Source organism: Hoplias malabaricus, unplaced genomic scaffold (assembly GCF_029633855.1).
Source record: "Hoplias malabaricus isolate fHopMal1 unplaced genomic scaffold, fHopMal1.hap1 H_1, whole genome shotgun sequence".
NCBI lineage: Eukaryota > Metazoa > Chordata > Actinopteri > Characiformes > Erythrinidae > Hoplias > Hoplias malabaricus.
In genome coordinates this window covers 3,401,609-3,419,913 of record NW_027101324.1, presented here as the reverse complement: position 1 = coordinate 3,419,913, position 18,305 = coordinate 3,401,609, and the positions used below count along the sequence as shown (strand labels likewise).

The window sequence follows — 18,305 nt, the reverse complement described above, 5'->3', positions numbered from 1 at the left end:
CGAGTCAAAGGGGCTTACTCACCCCCAGGGCGTTGGCCGGTGCTCGCCGGCCTCGGTGGGATCTCCCTGAACCCATCCCCCCGGCACAGGGGGCGGTGGTGGACGGGAGCGTACCGCCGGGCGAAACTCTTTCCCCTCACGGGGTTAGAGCGGAGCTTAAGAGCGCATGCAAAATACCCCCGATGTTGGCTTCGCAGAGACGGACCGTATAATAGTCTAAGGCCGGTGCGCGAGTTGAAGGGGCCTCACGAACCCCGGATGCGTTTATAAACACCCGAAAGGAGACGGCCGGTGCCCGCCGGTCCTGACTAGGTGGGATCTACCCAGCGCCTTCCCCTAAGCGGGGACTTGGGAGCGTACCACCGGGCCTCGCTCATACCCTCCGGGGTGGAGAGCTTGGCTTTGAGCGCACGCCTGAATGCCTTAGACCGGGACCCGTAACGCAGCGAACCAAACCCCTGGGCCTCGCCGGGAACGGCGGGTGCCTAGACCCCGGTCTCCTAAACCACGTAAGTCTCGGGCACCTACTCGGGCGATCGTCCCCCGGGCCGTAACTCCTCGGTCCGGTGGTGACGCCCAGGTTCAATGACCTTTCCCCCCCTGCACGGGGGTGGAAGGCACCCGGCTTGAAATATATTGGCAAAAATTGTCTCTTGTTCGAATGGCTTCCTTCGCCCGGCCTGTAACGGGCCGGGCACAAACCCGAATACGACTCTTAGCGGTGGATCACTCGGCTCGTGCTTCGATGAAGAACGCAGCCATCTGCGTTAACTAATGTGAATTGCAGGACACAGATCATCGAAATTTCGAACGCATATTGCGGCCGCGGGGGTCCATCCCGCGGCCACGCCTGTCTGAGGGTCGCTTTACCCATCGATCGGTCTCCGCGCCCCCGCTGAGAGAGAGAGACCGCGGCTGGAAGCTCGCAGGGCCTGAAAACGGCCCTTCGTCTTCCCAAACGAAGACTCGGTTCCGAGCCAGTCCACGCGGCCCGTGTTGCGAGAGAGCTCCGTACAGGGAACGGAGGGAGAGCCGAGTAGGTCCGGGTCCACGTCCGTTACGGTCTCTCCCCGAGTCCCGAGCGGGGCTCCGCGCAGTCGGACGCGGGGGTGGCGAGTGCCGATTAAACCCAGCGAGCGGGCGAGTGAGCGGGCGGGCGAGCGGCCGGGGTGGGGGGGAAGGTGTCGCGGAGTTCGGTCTCGTGCCGGGCTCTCGCCCCTCGCCCCTAGCCTTCGGCCCTCCGCCTCCGCCCTCGCCCCCGCATAAGAAACCTCTGTGTGCGGCCTCAGATCAGACGAGACGACCAGCTGAACTTAAGCATATCAGTAAGCGGAGGAAAAGAAACTAACAAGGATTCCCTTAGTAGCGGCGAGCGAACAGGGAAGAGCCCAGCGCTGAATCCCACTTTCCCCTGACCGGGGTTGGCCGGGAAATGTAGCGTACGGAAGTCCGTAAGATCCGTCTCGGTGCGGACGCGGGACCAAGTCCTCGCGAACGTGGCTTCTTCCCATAGACGGTGAAAGCCCGGTAGCGAGTCCCGCGTTCCCGCCCGGGTAGGTCGGGCTTCTCGGAGTCGGGTTGCTTGGGAATGCAGCCCAAAGCGGGTGGTAAACTCCATCTAAGGCTAAATACCGGCACGAGACCGATAGCGAACCGAGTACCGTGAGGGAAAGTTGAAACAGGACTTTGAAGAGAGAGTTCAACAGAGCGTGAAACCGTTGAGAGGTAAACGTACGGGGACCGAGAAGACTGCCCCGGGGGATTCAGCCGGGCGGACGGCCCCGCGCTCGTCGGGTTCCGCGGTCGGGGGTGCGAGCGTATCCGGGCGAGAGGGGTGGGGTGCCGACTCCACCGCTCCCCGCTTCGGCTCTGCGCTTCGCCTCTGGACTTCGGGCCTGTCGGGCGTACGGAGGTCCGGCCCCGCCCGGTGTACTTTCCCCGCGTGGTGGTGAGTCGCGACCGGCTCCGGTTAGGCTTGGAAGGGCCCGAGGGTGAAGGTAGGTCCGTCCGGAGAAGGGAGTCCCCACGCGGCCCCCGGACACGGGCGTTCCGCTACAGCCCCTCGCTCCGACTTCGCCGATAACGCCGGGGCCGTGGAGCAATGTCCTTTCCGCGTTCTCCCCTCCTCCGGGATGGGGATGGGGGCCCCCCCCGATCGTTCGGTCGAAGCGGGCCGGCTGGGCTGTCCTCAGCCCCGGGCTAGGCCCGCTACGGCGATGCGGGGGGCGATCCAGGCCCACAGCACCCGAACGCCTAAGGTCAGCGGCTAAGTTCGGACCCCGAACGACCCGTCTTGAAACACGGACCAAGGAGTCTAACGCGTATGCGAGTCGAAGGGACCAGAACCCCCGGAGGCGCAACGAAGGTGAAGGCCGGCGCGCGTCGGCTGAGGTGGGATCCGTCCTAACCCTCCGAGGGGGCGGGCGGCGCACCACCGGCCTGCTCTTCCCACGTGCGGAGAGCGGAGCCAGAGCATACGCGGTGGTACCCGAAAGATGGTGAACTATGCCTGGGCAGGGCGAAGCCAGGGGAAACCCTGAGTGGAGGCCCGCAGCGGTCCTGACGTGCAAATCGGTCGTCCGACCTGGGTATAGGGGCGAAAGACTAATCGAACCATCTAGTAGCTGGTTCCCTCCGAAGTTTCCCTCAGGATAGCCGGCGCCGAAACTTCAAGTTTTATCCGGTAAAGAAATGACTGGAGGCCGCGGGGCCGAAACGGGCCTCGCCCTACTCTCAAACTTTAAATGGGTAAGAGGCCCGGCTCGCAGGCTTGGAGCCGGGCATGGAATTGACGGTGCCGAGTGGGCCACTTTTGGTAAGCAGAACTGGTGCTGCGGGATGAACCGAACGCGCGGGTTAAGGCGCCCGACGCAGACGCTCATCAGACCCCAAGAAAGGTGTCGGTTGATATAGACAGCGGGGCGGTGGCCATGGAAGTCGGCATCCGCTAAGGAGTGTGTAACAACTCACCTGCCGAATCAACTGGCCCTGAAAATGGATGGCGCTGGAGCGTCGGGCCCATACCCGGCCGTCGCTGGCGGTACTTGTCTCCCACCCCCCCCAAAAGCCAGCGAGAATGAGAGAGAGAACCGAGACTCATGGGACCGTATGCCGCGACGAGTAGGAGGGGCGCCGCGGTGGCGCAGAAGCCTTTGGCGCGAGCCTGGGTCGAGCCGCCGCGGGTGCAGATCTTGGTGGTAGTAGCAAATATTCAGATGAGAACTTTGAAGGCCGAAGTGGAGAAGGGTTCCACGCCGACAGCGCTTGGCCGTGGGTTAGTCGGTCCTAAGGGATAGGCGAGCGCCGTTCGGAAAATGCTGGGGCGATGGTCTCGTCTGCCTCGCGCTGACCGAAAGGGGATCGGGCCAATATCCCCGTACCTGGGATTGGTGGAGATCGAGCCGCCGAGAGGCGCTCCCGTGGCGGTAACGCAAACGAACCCGGAGACGCCGGTGGGGACCCCGGGGAGGATTCTCTCTCCTTGCTAAAGAGCTGGAGCGCCCTGGAATGGGTTCGACCCCGAGATAGGGGCTCAACGCTCTGAAAGGCGTCGCATGCGCTATGCGACGGCCGGGACGTTTCCCATCGGCCCTTGAAAATCCGGGGGAGGTATAGTGAATTTCCCCCCAGGCCGTACCCATATCCGCATCAGGTCTCCAAGGTGAACAGCCTCTGGCGTGTTGGAACAATGTAGGTAAGGGAAGTCGGCAAGACGGATCCGTAACTTCGGGATAAGGATTGGCTCTAATGGCTGAGCTCGGTCGGGCCCGTGTCTGCTGATGCGGGGTCCGAAAGCCCGGTGCTGCCCGTGCGACGGGGAGCTGTTCCCGGTCCACCTTCGGGCCCCCCCCCACTGGGTCCTGCGCGCGAGGAAGCGCACGGCGAGAGATTGTCCCCCCAGTATATCCAAACCCCCGTGAACAAGGCTCCGTCTGTCTGTCGGGGTCGATGAGAGTGGGTCGCGGCGAGCGAGACCTTAAGCCCCGGTGCGTGTCCCCCCCTCGGCGGTGGCGCTTAGGGGGCCTCGGTCAGGTCGACGGTAGGGGAGCCGGTCGTCGGTGGGATGCCGGCGGGGGAGCGTCCTTCGGGACTAACCTCCGTCGGATGACCGCCTTCGGCCTCCCTCTCCCTACCTAAGCCGGGCCGGGCTCCCGACGCCCGTCGCCGGGTGGGCCGCCCCCGGCTAAGCTCGAGCGTCCGGCCCTTCGCTCTCCCCCGATGGGACGCGGAGGGACGCAATGGAACGTAGGTCCGCGTGGGGGGGTTGCGGTCTCTCGTGCGTGTGTGGACTCGTAGCGGGCCACCGCCGGTGGTGGGGCTTCGGTGGGTCGGGGCGGTGTCCCTGGAGCCTCGCGCGCCGAGCCTAGGCTCCGTGGATCTCTCGGGCTTATGAGTCTCGCCTCGGGGGGAGACCTCCGGGGCCGGGTCTCTCGGCCGGCACCTAACAGCCGAATTAGAACTGCTGCGGACAAGGGGAATCCGACTGTTTAATTAAAACACAGCATCGTGAAGGCTCTTGGACCGGGTGTTGACACGATGTGAATTCTGCCCAGTGCTCTGAATGTCAAAGTGAAGAAATTCATCGAAGCGCGGGTTAACGGCGGGAGTAACTATGACTCTCTTAAGGTAGCGAAATGCCTCGTCATTTAATTGGTGACCTGCATGAATGGATGAACGAGATTCCCACTGTCCCTACCTACTATCTAGCGAAACCACAGCCAAGGGAACGGGCTTGGCGGAATCAGCGGGGAAAGAAGACCCTGTTGAGCTTGACTCTAGTCTGTCACTGTGAGGCGACTTAAGGGGTGTAGAATAAGTGGGAGGCCCGCCGCTCGCCAGCACCGGAGCGGGCCGTCCGTGAAATACCACTACTCTTACACGTTACCTCACTAACCCGGTGAGGGTGTCGGTGGGAACCTTTGCCTTGCTGGGGGTTCCTTGTTCAAAGGTGCTAAGCCCCGGGTGGAGGGGTCGCTCGGCGCTGAGTCCTCCTTCCCCTCGGGTGGGGGGTCGGAGGCAAGCTCGCGCGGGGCTGGCCCTTCCTCTCCCTGGGGCGAGTTCCTCCGGGGACAGTGACAGGTGGGGAGTTTGACTGGGGCGGTACACCTGTCAAAGAGTAACGCAGGTGTCCTAAGGCGGGCTCAGGGACGGACGGAAACCTCCCGTAGAGCATAAGGGCAAAAGCCCGCTTGATCCTGATTTTCAGTATGAATACGGACCGCGAAAGCGGGGCCTAACGATCCTTCCGTCTGCTTTACGGGTTTTAAGCGGGAGGTGTCAGAAAAGTTACCACAGGGATAACTGGCTTGTGGCGGCCAAGCGTTCATAGCGACGCCGCTGTTTGATCCTTCGATGTCGGCTCTTCCTATCATTGCGAAGCAGAATTCGCAAAGCGTTGGATTGTTCACCCACTAACAGGGAACGTGAGCTGGGTTTAGACCGTCGTGAGACAGGTTAGTTTTACCCTACTGATGTGGCGTTGCTCCGATAGAAACCCCGCTCAGTACGAGAGGAACCGCGGGTTCGGATACTTGGTATTCGCGCTTGGCTGTGGAGCCAATGGTGCAAGGCTACCATCCGAGGGCTTACGACTGAACGCCTCTAAGTCGGAATCCCGCCTAGAAGGAGCGATACGTCCGTGCCCGAGGTTCGATACGGTTGGTCCGGGATAGCCGCGGCGCGCGGCGGGGGAAACTCCGCTCCGCCGCCGGTGACCAGAGCCGCACGAGACTGGAACCAGGGCCGGGGCTAACGAACGCCTCGGTCCGCCCTTCCGTCCCTAAGCGCATGTTCCTTGATCCGGGGTGCGAAATGACTCGTAAACGACCTGATTCTGAGTGCGGGTGTCATAAGTGGCAGAGCGGGTGCATATACCGCGATCCATTGAAAGTCATCCCGTCCACTCAAACATTTGTCGGGGGGGGAAGGCGAAAGCAAACCCCCGGTCCAGGTCTGGTTCTCTGGGGCGCGGGCCCCGGAGACTCCGTACACCGGTTAGAGGGAGCCGGTGGCGGGCATAGGGGAGGTGGGTACTCCCCTGTGAAATCCTGGATGACGGTTTTAGGTCTCGTAGTGGGCGAAAATCGGACTTAGTGCAATTTCCGAAACTCTGGTTCTCTGGGGCGCGGGCCCCGAGAGTCCGTACACCGGTTAGAAGGAGCCGGTGGCGGGCATAGGGAGGCAGGTCGCTCCCTTGAATGGTCCTGGATGTCTGGACTTAGTGCAATTTCCGAAACTCTGGTTCTCTGGGGCGCGGGCCCCGAGAGCCAGTACACCGGTTAGAGGGAGCCGGTGGCGGGCATAGGGAGGCAGGTCGCTCCCTTGAATGGTCCTGGATGTCTGGACTTAGTGCAATTTCCGAAACTCTGGTTCTCTGGGGCGCGGGCCCCGAGAGCCAGTACACCGGTTAGAAGGAGCCGGTGGCGGGCATAGGGAGGCAGGTCGCTCCCTTGAATGGTCCTGGATGTCTGGACTTAGTGCAATTTCCGAAACTCTGGTTCTCTGGGGCGCGGGCCCCGAGAGCCAGTACACCGGTTAGAGGGAGCCGGTGGCGGGCATAGGGAGGCAGGTCGCTCCCTTGAATGGTCCTGGATGTCTGGACTTAGTGCAATTTCCGAAACTCTGGTTCTCTGGGGCGCGGGCCCCGAGAGCCAGTACACCGGTTAGAGGGAGCCGGTGGCGGGCATAGGGAGGCAGGTCGCTCCCTTGAATGGTCCTGGATGTCAGCAGTTTCTGAAGAAGGGCGCCCTCTTGTGGTCCCATGGCCGAAGTACATGCTCTGAGCCCGGGTATCGCAGTGGGCGGAATGAGACTTAGAGGAATATTGACGGAGCCATGAGGGGCCTCCCCTGGAGGTCCCATGGCCGAGAAAAGTGCTCCGAGCCCGGGGTGATAGAGAACCGTGAACGCCGCGGTCTAAGACCTCGGGTATCGCAGTGGGCGGAATGAGACTTAGAGGAATGATGACGGAGCCATGAGGGGCCTCCCCTGGAGGTCCCATGGCCGAGAAAAGTGCTCCGAGCCCGGGGTGATAGAGAACCGTGAACGCCGCGGTTAAAGGCCTCGGGTATCGCAGTGGGCGGAATGAGACTTAGAGGAATGATGACGGAGCCATGAGGGGCCCCCCCTGGAGGTCCCATGGCCGAGAAAAGTGCCCCGAGCCCGGGGAGATAGAGAACCGTAAAGCGCGCGGGTTTGGGGCTCGGGTCTTCCAGTGGGCGGAGTGAGACTTAAAGGAATATTGACGGAGCCATGAAGGGCCCCCCCTGGAGGTCCCATGGCCGAGAAAAGTGCTCCGAGCCCGGGGAGATAGAGAACCGTAAAGCGCGCGGGTTTGGGGCTCGGGTCTTCCAGTGGGCGGAGTGAGACTTAAAGGAATATTGACGGAGCCATGAAGGGCCCCCCCTGGAGGTCCCATGGCCGAGAAAAGTGCCCCGAGCCCGGGGAGATAGAGAACCGTAAAGCGCGCGGGTTTGGGGCTCGGGTCTTCCAGTGGGCGGAGTGAGACTTAAAGGAATATTGACGGAGCCATGAAGGGCCCCCCCTGGAGGTCCCATGGCCGAGAAAAGTGCTCCGAGCCCGGGGAGATAGAGAACCGTAAAGCGCGCGGGTTTGGGGCTCGGGTCTTCCAGTGGGCGCTCGTTCCAGCGGCGCGGGCTGGATGGTTTAGTCCGAGGAGGAGTGCTTAAGTGTGGGCCGGATAGGTTCGAGAGGTGCGCTGGGTTGGTGGAGGTCCAGCCCCGGAGGTTTGGAGCGGGGCGATGTAGCGAGCGAGGCCGAGTCGGGTGAGCCTGGGCCGGGCATGGGCGTTGGCGGCGATGGGGGTCTTCTCCCCGGAGGTTTGGAGCGGGCGATGGAGCGAGCGAGGCCGAGTCGGGTGAGCCTGGGCCGGGCATGGGCGTTGGCAGCGACGGGGGTGTCTTCCCCGGAGGTAAGTACCGTGGGGGGCAAGCGTGAGATATTCCAGGCCGGGAAAAGTGAGCTAAATTCGGCAAAGCGTTGTTAAAAAGGGGGGTCGGTTGATTTTTTTGTTAAATCTAAACGAACAAAGGGTGCGAGGCGTGAAAATTGCATTCAGCCGTGATTTTTTGGCAAAGTGCTAACCCTAGTGTTCTCCCAGTGGGACGTTTTAAAGTAGGACTTAGAAAAATTTCTGACCCTCTTCGCCCTAGGTAGCAAGCCCAAAACGGAGCACCTCGGAGAGGTAAAAATTCAGAGGGCATGGGGGTTTCCAGTGCGGTGCCGTCAGGACATTAGGGTTCCTTTAGAAAAGACGAAAGTTTGGGTACACCGTATGTAACTATGACAAGCCCAAGGCTCTGGTTCGCCTGTGGGCATGAATATAGTGAGATTTCCGCGTTATCTCACTGGAGGTGACCCCGGAACGGTTCAAAACCTAAGTCGAGACTTCCATGGGACCCCGGCGATGGGAGTTTGAAGCCCGAGGAGTGACGCCCTCTGGGCTAAGGTTGGTGGTAGGTTCGGCCCCCCTTTCTGGAGGTCTAAACTGACTTCCATGGACCCCGGTGATGCGAATTTGATGCCCGATGAGGAGCACACCTCTGGGCTAAGGGTGGTGGTATGCTCGGCCCCCCCCTCTGGATGTTTAAACTGACTTCCATGGACCCCGGTGATGCGAATTTGATGCCCGAGGAGTGACTCACCTCTGGGCTAAGGGTGGTGGTATGCTCGGCCCCCCCTCTGGAGGTCTAAACTGACTTCCATGGACCCCGGTGATGCGAATTTGATGCCCGAGGAGTGACTCACCTCTGGGCTAAGGGTGGTGGTATACTCGGCCCCCCCTCTGGAGGTCTCGAATGACTTCCATGGACCCCGGTGATGCGAATTTGATGCCCGATGAGGAGCACACCTCTGGGCTAAGGGTGGTGGTATGCTCGGCCCCCCCCCTCTGGATGTTTAAACTGACTTCCATGGACCCCGGTGATGCGAATTTGATGCCCGAGGAGTGACTCACCTCTGGGCTAAGGGTGGTGGTATGCCCAGCCCCCCCTCTGGAGGTCTCGAATGACTTCCATGGACCCCGGTGAAGCGTATTTCATGCCCGATGAGGAGCACACCTCTGGGCTAAGGGTGGTGGTATGCTCAGCCCCCCCTCTGGAGGTCTAAACTGACTTCCATGGACCCCGGTGATGCGAATTTGATGCCCGAGGAGTGACTCACCTCTGGGCTAAGGGTGGTGGTATGCCCGGCCCCCCCTCTGGAGGTCTCGAATGACTTCCATGGACCCCGGTGAAGCGTATTTCATGCCCGATGAGGAGCACACCTCTGGGCTAAGGGTGGTGGTATGCTCAGCCCCCCCTCTGGAGGTCTAAACTGACTTCCATGGACCCCGGTGATGCGAATTTGATGCCCGAGGAGTGACTCACCTCTGGGCTAAGGGTGGTGGTATGCCCGGCCCCCCCTCTGGAGGTCTCGAATGACTTCCATGGACCCCGGTGAAGCGTATTTCATGCCCGATGAGGAGCACACCTCTGGGCTAAGGGTGGTGGTATGCTCAGCCCCCCCTCTGGAGGTCTAAACTGACTTCCATGGACCCCGGTGATGCGAATTTGATGCCCGAGGAGTGACTCACCTCTGGGCTAAGGGTGGTGGTATGCCCGGCCCCCCCTCTGGAGGTCTCGAATGACTTCCATGGACCCCGGTGAAGCGTATTTCATGCCCGATGAGGAGCACACCTCTGGGCTAAGGGTGGTGGTATGCTCAGCCCCCCCTCTGGAGGTCTAAACTGACTTCCATGGACCCCGGTGATGCGAATTTGATGCCCGAGGAGTGACTCACCTCTGGGCTAAGGGTGGTGGTATGCCCGGCCCCCCCTCTGGAGGTCTCGAATGACTTCCATGGACCCCGGTGAAGCGTATTTCATGCCCGATGAGGAGCACACCTCTGGGCTAAGGGTGGTGGTATGCTCAGCCCCCCCTCTGGAGGTCTAAACTGACTTCCATGGACCCCGGTGATGCGAATTTCATGCCCGAGGAGTGATGCCCTCTGGGCTAAGGGTGGTGGTAAGCCCGGCCCCCCCTCTCTGGAGGTCTAGATTGACTTCCATGGACCCCGGTTAAGCGTATTTCATGCCCGAGGAGTGACGCCCTCTGGGCTAAGGGTGGTGGTATGCCCGGCCCCCCCTCTGGAGGTCTCCAAAACCTAAGTCGAGACTTCCATGGACCCCGGTTATCCGAATTTCATGCCCGAGGAGTGACGCCCTCTGGGCTTAGGGTGGTGGTAAGCCCGGCCCCACTCTCTGGAGGTCTAAACTGACTTCCATGGACCCCGGTGATCCGAATTTCATGCCCGAGGAGTGACGCCCTCTCGGCTAGGGTGGTGGTAAGTGCAGCCCCCCCTCTCTGGAGGTCTAAAATGACTTCCATGGACCCCGGTGAAGCGAATTTCATGCCCGAGGAGTGACGCCCTCTCGGCTAGGGTGGTGGTAAGCCAGGCCCCCCCTCTCTGGAGGTCAAAACTGACTTCCATGGACCCCGGTATAGCGTATTTCATGCCCGAGGAGTGACGCCCTCTGGGCTAAGGGTGGTGGTATGCCCGGCCCCCCCTCTGGAGGTCTCCAAAACCTAAGTCGAGACTTCCATGGACCCCGGTTATCCGAATTTCATGCCCGAGGAGTGACGCCCTCTGGGCTTAGGGTGGTGGTAAGCCCGGCCCCACTCTCTGGAGGTCTAAACTGACTTCCATGGACCCCGGTTATCTGAATTTCATGCCCGAGGAGTGACGCCCTCTGGGCTTAGGGTGGTGGTAAGCCCGGCCCCACTCTCTGGAGGTCTAAACTGACTTCCATGGACCCCGGTTATCCGAATTTCATGCCCGAGGAGTGATGAACCTCTGGGCTAAGGGTGGTGGTAAGTGCAGCCCCCCCTCTGGAGGTTTCCAAAACCTAAGTCGAGACTTCCATGGACCCCGGTGATGCGAATTTCAAGCCCGAGGAGTGGTGCCCTCTGGGCTAAGGGTGGTGGTAAGCCCGGCCCCCCCCCTCTCTGGAGGTCTAAAAGGACTTCCATGGACCCCGGTATAGCGTATTTCATGCCCGAGGAGTGACGCCCTCTGGGCTTAGGGTGGTGGTAAGTGCAGCCCCCCCTCTGGAGGTTTCCAAAACCTAAGTCGAGACTTCCATGGACCCCGGTGATGCGAATTTCAAGCCCGAGGAGTGGTGCCCTCTGGGCTAAGGGTGGTGGTAAGCCCGGCCCCCCCTCTCTGGAGGTCTAAACTGACTTCCATGGACCCCGGTGTAGCGTATTTCATGCCCGAGGAGTGACGCCCTCTGGGCTTAGGGTGGTGGTAAGCCAGGCCCCCCCCCTCTCTGGAGGTCAAAATTGACTTCCATGGACCCCGGTTATCCGAATTTTATGCCCGAGGAGTGACGCCCTCTGGGCTAAGGGTGGTGGTAAGTCCGGCTCCCACCCTCTGGATGCGTTCAAAACCTAAGTCGAGACTTCCATGGACCCCGGTGATGCGAAGTGACATGCCCGAAGAGTGGTGCCTTCTGGGCTAAGGTTGTGATAAGCCCGGTCTCTCCTCTGGAGGTCTGTGGTTTTAAAGTGAATATTTTCTAAGTCCCTCACCTGAGATTTTAAGAGAATCAGGACCCTCCTCAAGCCTCGTAGCGAGTCCGAGGGAGGTTCATCGTTGTCGGCTATGCGAAAGGGGTTCAGACGCCTCTAATCCTGTGGGCATATGGTTTCTCAGCCTGGTGCCGTCGGGATATTAGGGAGGCATTAAATCAGACGTAAGTTTGGGTAACAGCGATGCGAAACGCTATGCCCAAAGGAGTGGCTTCCCGATGGGCTTGAAATAATGGGAATGTCCGCTCTGCTTCCCTGGATGTGTTCAAAACCTAAGTCGAGACATCCGTAGACCCCGTTGATGCGAATTCCATGCCCGAGGAGTGACGCCCTCTGGGCTTAAGGGTGGTGGTAAGACCGGCCCCACTCTCTGGAGGTCTAAACTGACTTCCATGGACCCCGGTGATTCGAATTTCAAGCCCGAGGAGGTGCACACCTCCGGGCTAAGGGGATGGTTTGGGTGGCCTCCCCTCTGGATGTGTTCAAAACCTAAGTTGAGACATCCATAGACCCCGGTAATCCGAATTTCATGCCCGAGGAGTGACGCCCTCTGGGCTTAAGAGTGGTGGTAAGACCGGCCCCACTCTCTGGAGGTCTAAACTGACTTCCATGGACCCCGGTGATGCGAATTTCATGCCCGAGGAGTGGCGCCCTCTGGGCTAAGAGTGGTGGTAAGACCGGCCCCACTCTCTGGATGTCTAAAATGACTTCCATGGACCCCGGTGATTCGAATTTGAAGCCCGAGGAGGTGCACACCTCCGGGCTAAGGGGATGGTTTGGGTGGCCTCCCCTCTGGATGTGTTCAAAACCTAAGTTGAGACATCCATAGACCCCGGTAATCCGAATTTCATGCCCGAGGAGTGACGCCCTCTGGGCTTAAGGGTGGTGGTAAGACCGGCCCCACTCTCTGGATGTCTAAAATGACTTCCATGGACCCCGGTGATGCGAATACACAAGCCCGAGGAGTGGCACACCTCTGGGCTAAGGGGATGGTTTGGGTTGCCTCCCCTCTGGAGGTCTAAAAATGACTTCCATAGACCCCGGCGAAGCGAATTTAAAGCCCGAGGACTGGCACCCCTCTGGGCTAAGGGGATGGTTAGGGTGGCCTCCCCTCTGGATGTCTAAAATGACTTCCATGGACCCCGGTGATGCGAATACACAAGCCCGAGGATTGGCACACCTCTGGGCTAAGGGGATGGTTTGGGTTGCCTCCCCTCTGGAGGTCTAAAAATGACTTCCATAGACCCCGGCGAAGCGAATTTAAAGCCCGAGGACTGGCACCCCTCTGGGCTAAGGGGATGGTTAGGGTGGCCTCCCCTCTGGATGTCTAAAATGACTTCCATGGACCCCGGTGATGCGAATACACAAGCCCGAGGAGTGGCACACCTCTGGGCTAAGGGGATGGTTTGGGTTGCCTCCCCTCTGGAGGTCTAAAAAATGACTTCCATAGACCCCGGCGAAGCGAATTTAAAGCCCGAGGACTGGCACCCCTCTGGGCTAAGGGTGGTGGTTAATCCGGCCCCCCCTTCTGGATGTGTTCAAAACCTAAGTCGAGACATCCATGGACCCCCGGTGATGCGAAGTGACATGCCCGAGGAGTGACGCCCTCTGGGCTAAGGTTGTGATAAGCCCGGTCTCTCCTCTGGAGGTCTGTGGTTTTAAAGTGAAAATTTTCTAAGTCCCTCACCTGAGATTTTAAGAAAATCAGGACCCTCCTCAAGCCTCGTAGCGAGTCCGAGGGAGGTTCATCGTTGTCGGCTATGCGAACGAGGTTCCAACGCCTCAAATCCTGTGGGCATATGGTTTCTCAGCCTGGTGCCGTCGGGATATTAGGGAGGCATTAAATCAGACGTAAGTTTGGGTAACAGCGATGCGAAACGCTATGCCCAAAGGAGTGGCTTCCCGATGGGCTTGAAATAATGGGAATGTCCGCTCTGCTTCCCTGGATGTGTTCAAAACCTAAGTCGAGACATCCGTAGACCCCGTTGATGCGAATTCCATGCCCGAGGAGTGGCACACCTCTGGGCTAAGGGTTGGTGGTAAGTCAGGCCCCACCCTCTGGAGGTTTTCAAAACCTAAGTCGAGACCTCCGTAGACCCCGGTGATGCGAATACCGAAGCCCGAGGACTGGCACCCCTCTGGGCTAGGGTGGGGATAAGATATGCCCCCACCCTCTGGAGGTTTTCAAAACCTAAGTCGAGACCTCCGTAGACCCCGGTGATGCGAAATGACATGCCCGAGGACTGGCACCCCTCTGGGCTAGGGTGGGGATAAGATATGCCCCCACCCTCTGGAGGTTTTTAAAACCTAAGTCGAGACCTCCATAGAACCCCGGTGATGCGAAGTGACATGCCCGAGGACTGGCACCCCTCTGGGCTAGGGTGGTGGTTAATCCGGCCCCACCTCTGGAGGTTTTCAAAACCTAAGTCGAGACCTCCATAGACCCCGGTGATGCGAATACCGAAGCCCGAGGACTGGCACCCCTCTGGGCTAGGGTGGTGGTTAATCCGGCCCCCCCTCTGGAGGTTTTCAAAACCTAAGTCGAGACCTCCATAGACCCCGGTGATGCGAATACCGAAGCCCGAGGACTGGCACCCCTCTGGGCTAAGGGGATGGTTTGGGTGGCCTCCCCTTCAATCCCGATGATTCGTTCGATATATGCCCAGGGAGGTGAACACTTCTCTGGGCGTGAGGGGGTCGAGCGTATGAGGGTTGTACCCCGTTATGGTTCCTACTATAAACGAATCCGAGCGGCGGGTCCACAGGCCACCGACCACCTGCCCACTTGCGGGGTGGGTGCGACGGGCCGCCCGCCGGCAGTTGTCCCCGTTCCTAACCTAACTCTTGCCCGTGCGCGAGTCGAAAGGGGCATACAAACCCCCGAGGCGAAGACCGGCGTTCCGCTTGGTCTAATGTGGGATCTCCCAGATTTTCCCCTCCGCGGGGACTTGGGAGCGCACCACCGGGCCCCCGCGCTGGAAACGGCCGGAGGCAAAGAGCGCATTAGAGGTGTCACGGATCGGTCTTTTTAAACGGACCGCGGCTGGAAGTTCGCAGGGGAAGAGGCGCTCGGTTTACGGTTCCCGGGCCCGACCCCCTTCGTCTTCTTAAATCGAGAAAACTAACCGTAGGCTCCGGGGGGGCGAATCGTAAAACCTTTGCCGACCTCCTCGCACTGCGAGGGGGCCAGGATTTTGCGGCTTGTCCGCGTATCGGTCCTACCAAGGACCGCGGCTGGAAGTTCGGTGGTGAGCCCTCGACCTTACGAGATTGGGGGCAAAACCCTTCGTCTTCTGAACATCAGACGGCTCCGGGGGGGGCGTACCGTAAAACCTATGCCGACCTCCTCGCGCTTTGAGGGGGCCAGGAAATTCTCTTCCATTCTCTTCCCTTAAACGGACGTCCTTTACGCCCGTTCGAAATGCGGCATACCCGGAGCACCAGGGGCAGGCTTCTAATCCGAAATAATACCGGCTTTTAGAACGATCCTCCCCGCCACGTGCTCCAGCCTCCATGGCTCGTGGACCCCCCGTAACAGGGGGTCCGCTTGTCCCAGAATCGTTCCGAGGGAGACTTAGCCGATCCGTCGGTCTAATTTCCACCGCAGTTTGGGTCCGTTAAAAGGTCCGAGTCGGTGGTGCCTTAGGGTCGGGATCCTATTGAGGGAAGGAACCGGCCCCTAGCCTGCACCGTCCGGGCCTTGAATCGTACATTTTCCAAGTAGTCAAACCCCCGATTGCAGACCCACCTCCGGGGGGTCTCGTTCGAAAAGCCTTTCCGCGGTGCGCGTCTCTTCCTCCTTCGGGGGGTCGAGTTCCACGCACCACCGACTCTCTCTCTTTCCCCAAGCCGGGTTTGAGTACCAGAGGGATCGGCCTGGTTGATCCTGCCAGTATCATATGCTTGTCTCAAAGATTAAGCCATGCAAGTCTAAGTACACACGGGCGTTGGTACAGTGAAACTGCGAATGGCTCATTAAATCAGTTATGGTTCCTTTGATCGCTCCACACGTTACTTGGTATAACTGTGGTAATTCCAGAGCTAATACATGCAAACGAAGCGTTGGAAGTGGGGGTGCCGTTTCGAGGTGGTCGGTGACTGGTTCACCTTCCCCCCTCGGCGCCCCCCACGGATACGTGCATTTATCAGAACCAAAAAACCCCCTCCCGACTCCGGTCGGGTCCGCTTTGGTGACTCTAGATAACCTTTGGCCGATCGCAGAGCCCTTCGGGGCGGCGACGTCTCATTCGAGTGTCTGCCCTATCAACTTTCGACGGTAGTCTACGGGACTACGTGTGGTGACCACGGGTAACGGGGAATCTGGGTTCGATTCCGGAGAGGGAGCCTGAGAAACGGCTACCACATCCAAGGAAGGCAGCAGGCGCGCAAATTACCCATTCCCGACACGGGGAGGTAGTGACGAAAAATATCGGTGCGAGGCCCCGTTTGAAGGTTTCGGGACCGAAATGAACTCAATCTACGTCCGTGGGTGAGGACCCATTGGAGGGCAAGTCTGGTGCCAGCAGCCGCGGTAATTCCAGCTCCAATAGCGTATGTTAACGTTGCTGCAGTTAAAAAGCTCGTAGTTGGATCCGGGGACGGGTCCCGGCTGCCGGGCCTCTGCCCGTCCGGACTTCGCGGTGGGAAGCTGCCCCTCTCCGGGGGGGTTGGGGACCCCCCGCGGGTCTCTGGGTGGAGGTCGCGGGACCTTGTCCCTACTCATCCGGTGTCCTCTGCTCCCTTCCTCCGCGGAGAGGCCCTTAGCTGGGTCGTCCGCCGCGGTTGAATACGTGGGGGGCGGAAGGGTCCGGTGCGTTTACTTTGAACAAAACAGAGTGCTCAAAGCAGGCCGAAGCGTGCCTTGAATGGACTGAGCTAGGAATAATGGAATAAGGCCTTCCCATGGGGGGCGAGTCGGAGCTCTTCGGCGAGGCGGCCGGGCGGGGCCGTTTTCTGGCCGCCGCACGGTTCCCCGAGCCGGGGGGGTATCCGACCGCTCTCTTGGTCCTATTTCGTGGGTTTGACGGACCAAAGGTCATGATTAAGAGGGACGGCCGGGGGCATTCGTACCGCACCGAGAGAGGTGAAATTCGTAGACCGGTGCGGGACGGACAAAAGCGAAGGCATTTGCCAAGAATGTTTTCATTAATCAAGAACGAAAGTCGGAGGATCGAAGACGATCAGGTACCGTCGTAGTTCCGACCGTAAACTATGCCGACCCGCGATCCGGCGGCGTTGGGTTAACGACTATGACCCGCCGGGCAGCGTCCGGGAAACCACGAGTCTTTGGGCTCTGGGGGGAGTACGGTTGCAAAGCTGAAACTTAAAGGAATTGACGGAAGGGCACCACCAGGAGTGGAGCTTGCGGCTTAATTTGACTCAACGCGGGGAACCTAACCCGGCCCGGACACGGTAAGGATTGACAGATTGACGGCTCTTTCTCGATTCTGTGGGTGGTGGTGCATGGCCGTTGGTAGTTCGTGGAGCGATTCGTCTGGTCAATTCCGGTAACGAACGAGATCCCATCCTTTAAGTAGTTACACGGCCCCTCTCCTGGGTCGGACTCTATCCCCGAAGGTCCCCGTTCGCGGGGGGTCCCCATCGGGGTGGGGGTGTTGGGGGTTTCGGCGGGGGTCCGGTTCTACCCCGGATCGGTTCGGGGAGGTGATGCGGTTGACGGGGGTTCAGTTCTGCGTCGAGTGGGTGGCTCCGGCCTCTCCCCTTCGCGTTCGGTTCCCTCCCCGATGCCGTCCGCACCTCGTTCCGCTCTCCGGGTGTGGGTTGTCCGTCCTTCGCCTTCGCCTTCCCTCTCCCCTCCCCGGTGCCCTCCCGCTTACCGCGGGCCTGAAGGTTGGGGTTCGCCCGGTGGGAATCAGCGGTCGGTGGCTAAACTTCTTAGAGCGATTTGTGGCACAGAAGCCACTTGAGAAATGGAGCAATAACAGGTCTGTGATGCCCTTAGAAGTCCGGGGTCGCACGTGAGCTACAATGGCTGGTTCAACATGTAAGTTACCCTACGCCGAGAGGTGCGGGCAATCCTATGAACGCCATTCCCCGCTGGGGACAGGGGATTGCAACTATTCCCCTCGAACGAGGAATTCCAAGTAGGCGCGGGTCACCAGCCCGCGTCGATTAAGTCCCTGCCCTTTGTACACACCGCCCGTCGCTACTACCGATCGGATGCCTCGGTGAGGTCCTCGGACCGTCCCCGGGGCGGCCCTCGAACGGGGGTCGCCTCCGGGCGATGGGAAGTCGATCGAACCCGGACATCTAGAGGGAGTAAAAGTCGTAACAAGGTTTTCGTAGGGGAACCTGCGGAAGGATCAATAACGGTGACCTGGCCGCGGTCGGCGCCCGCCGTCCGTGCCGGTTGTCGAGTCGGACTCGAGAGGCCGAACCTCCCCCCCGGCGGGTACCTTCAAGGTATGGACCGCAGAAGCCTCGTACCTTTCGTCGTCGGCCGACGTGAGTCTCTCCCCCCTCCGGGTGGGTGGACGTAGCGAGCCGGCTTCGGAACTCGGGGTTATGCGAGGACCGCCTTAGGTGCATAGGTACCCCGGTCCGCCCCTCCCGTTCGCGGGGGGAAGAGTGGCGCCGGAGCCGCCCGCCGGGTAGTTAAACCCAAAAAACCATTGATCGTTGAAGGCTTGATTGTGCTGTGCGCGAGTCAAAGGGGCTTACTCACCCCCAGGGCGTTGGCCGGTGCTCGCCGGCCTC

The 18,305-nt window shown here is 60.1% G+C and overlaps 1 non-coding gene and 1 pseudogene across 1 annotated transcript; both read left to right on the top strand.

Annotated features, from left to right (window-relative positions):
• Positions 1–710: 710 nt before the first annotated feature.
• LOC136686011 (5.8S ribosomal RNA) lies at positions 711–864 on the top strand. Its single transcript, XR_010800261.1, has one exon. It is a non-coding gene; the product is annotated as a 5.8S ribosomal RNA (ribosomal RNA).
• Positions 865–1,280: 416 nt separating this feature from the next.
• On the top strand, positions 1,281–5,915 carry LOC136685983 (28S ribosomal RNA; annotated as a pseudogene).
• The last annotated feature ends 12,390 nt before the right edge of the window (positions 5,916–18,305 follow it).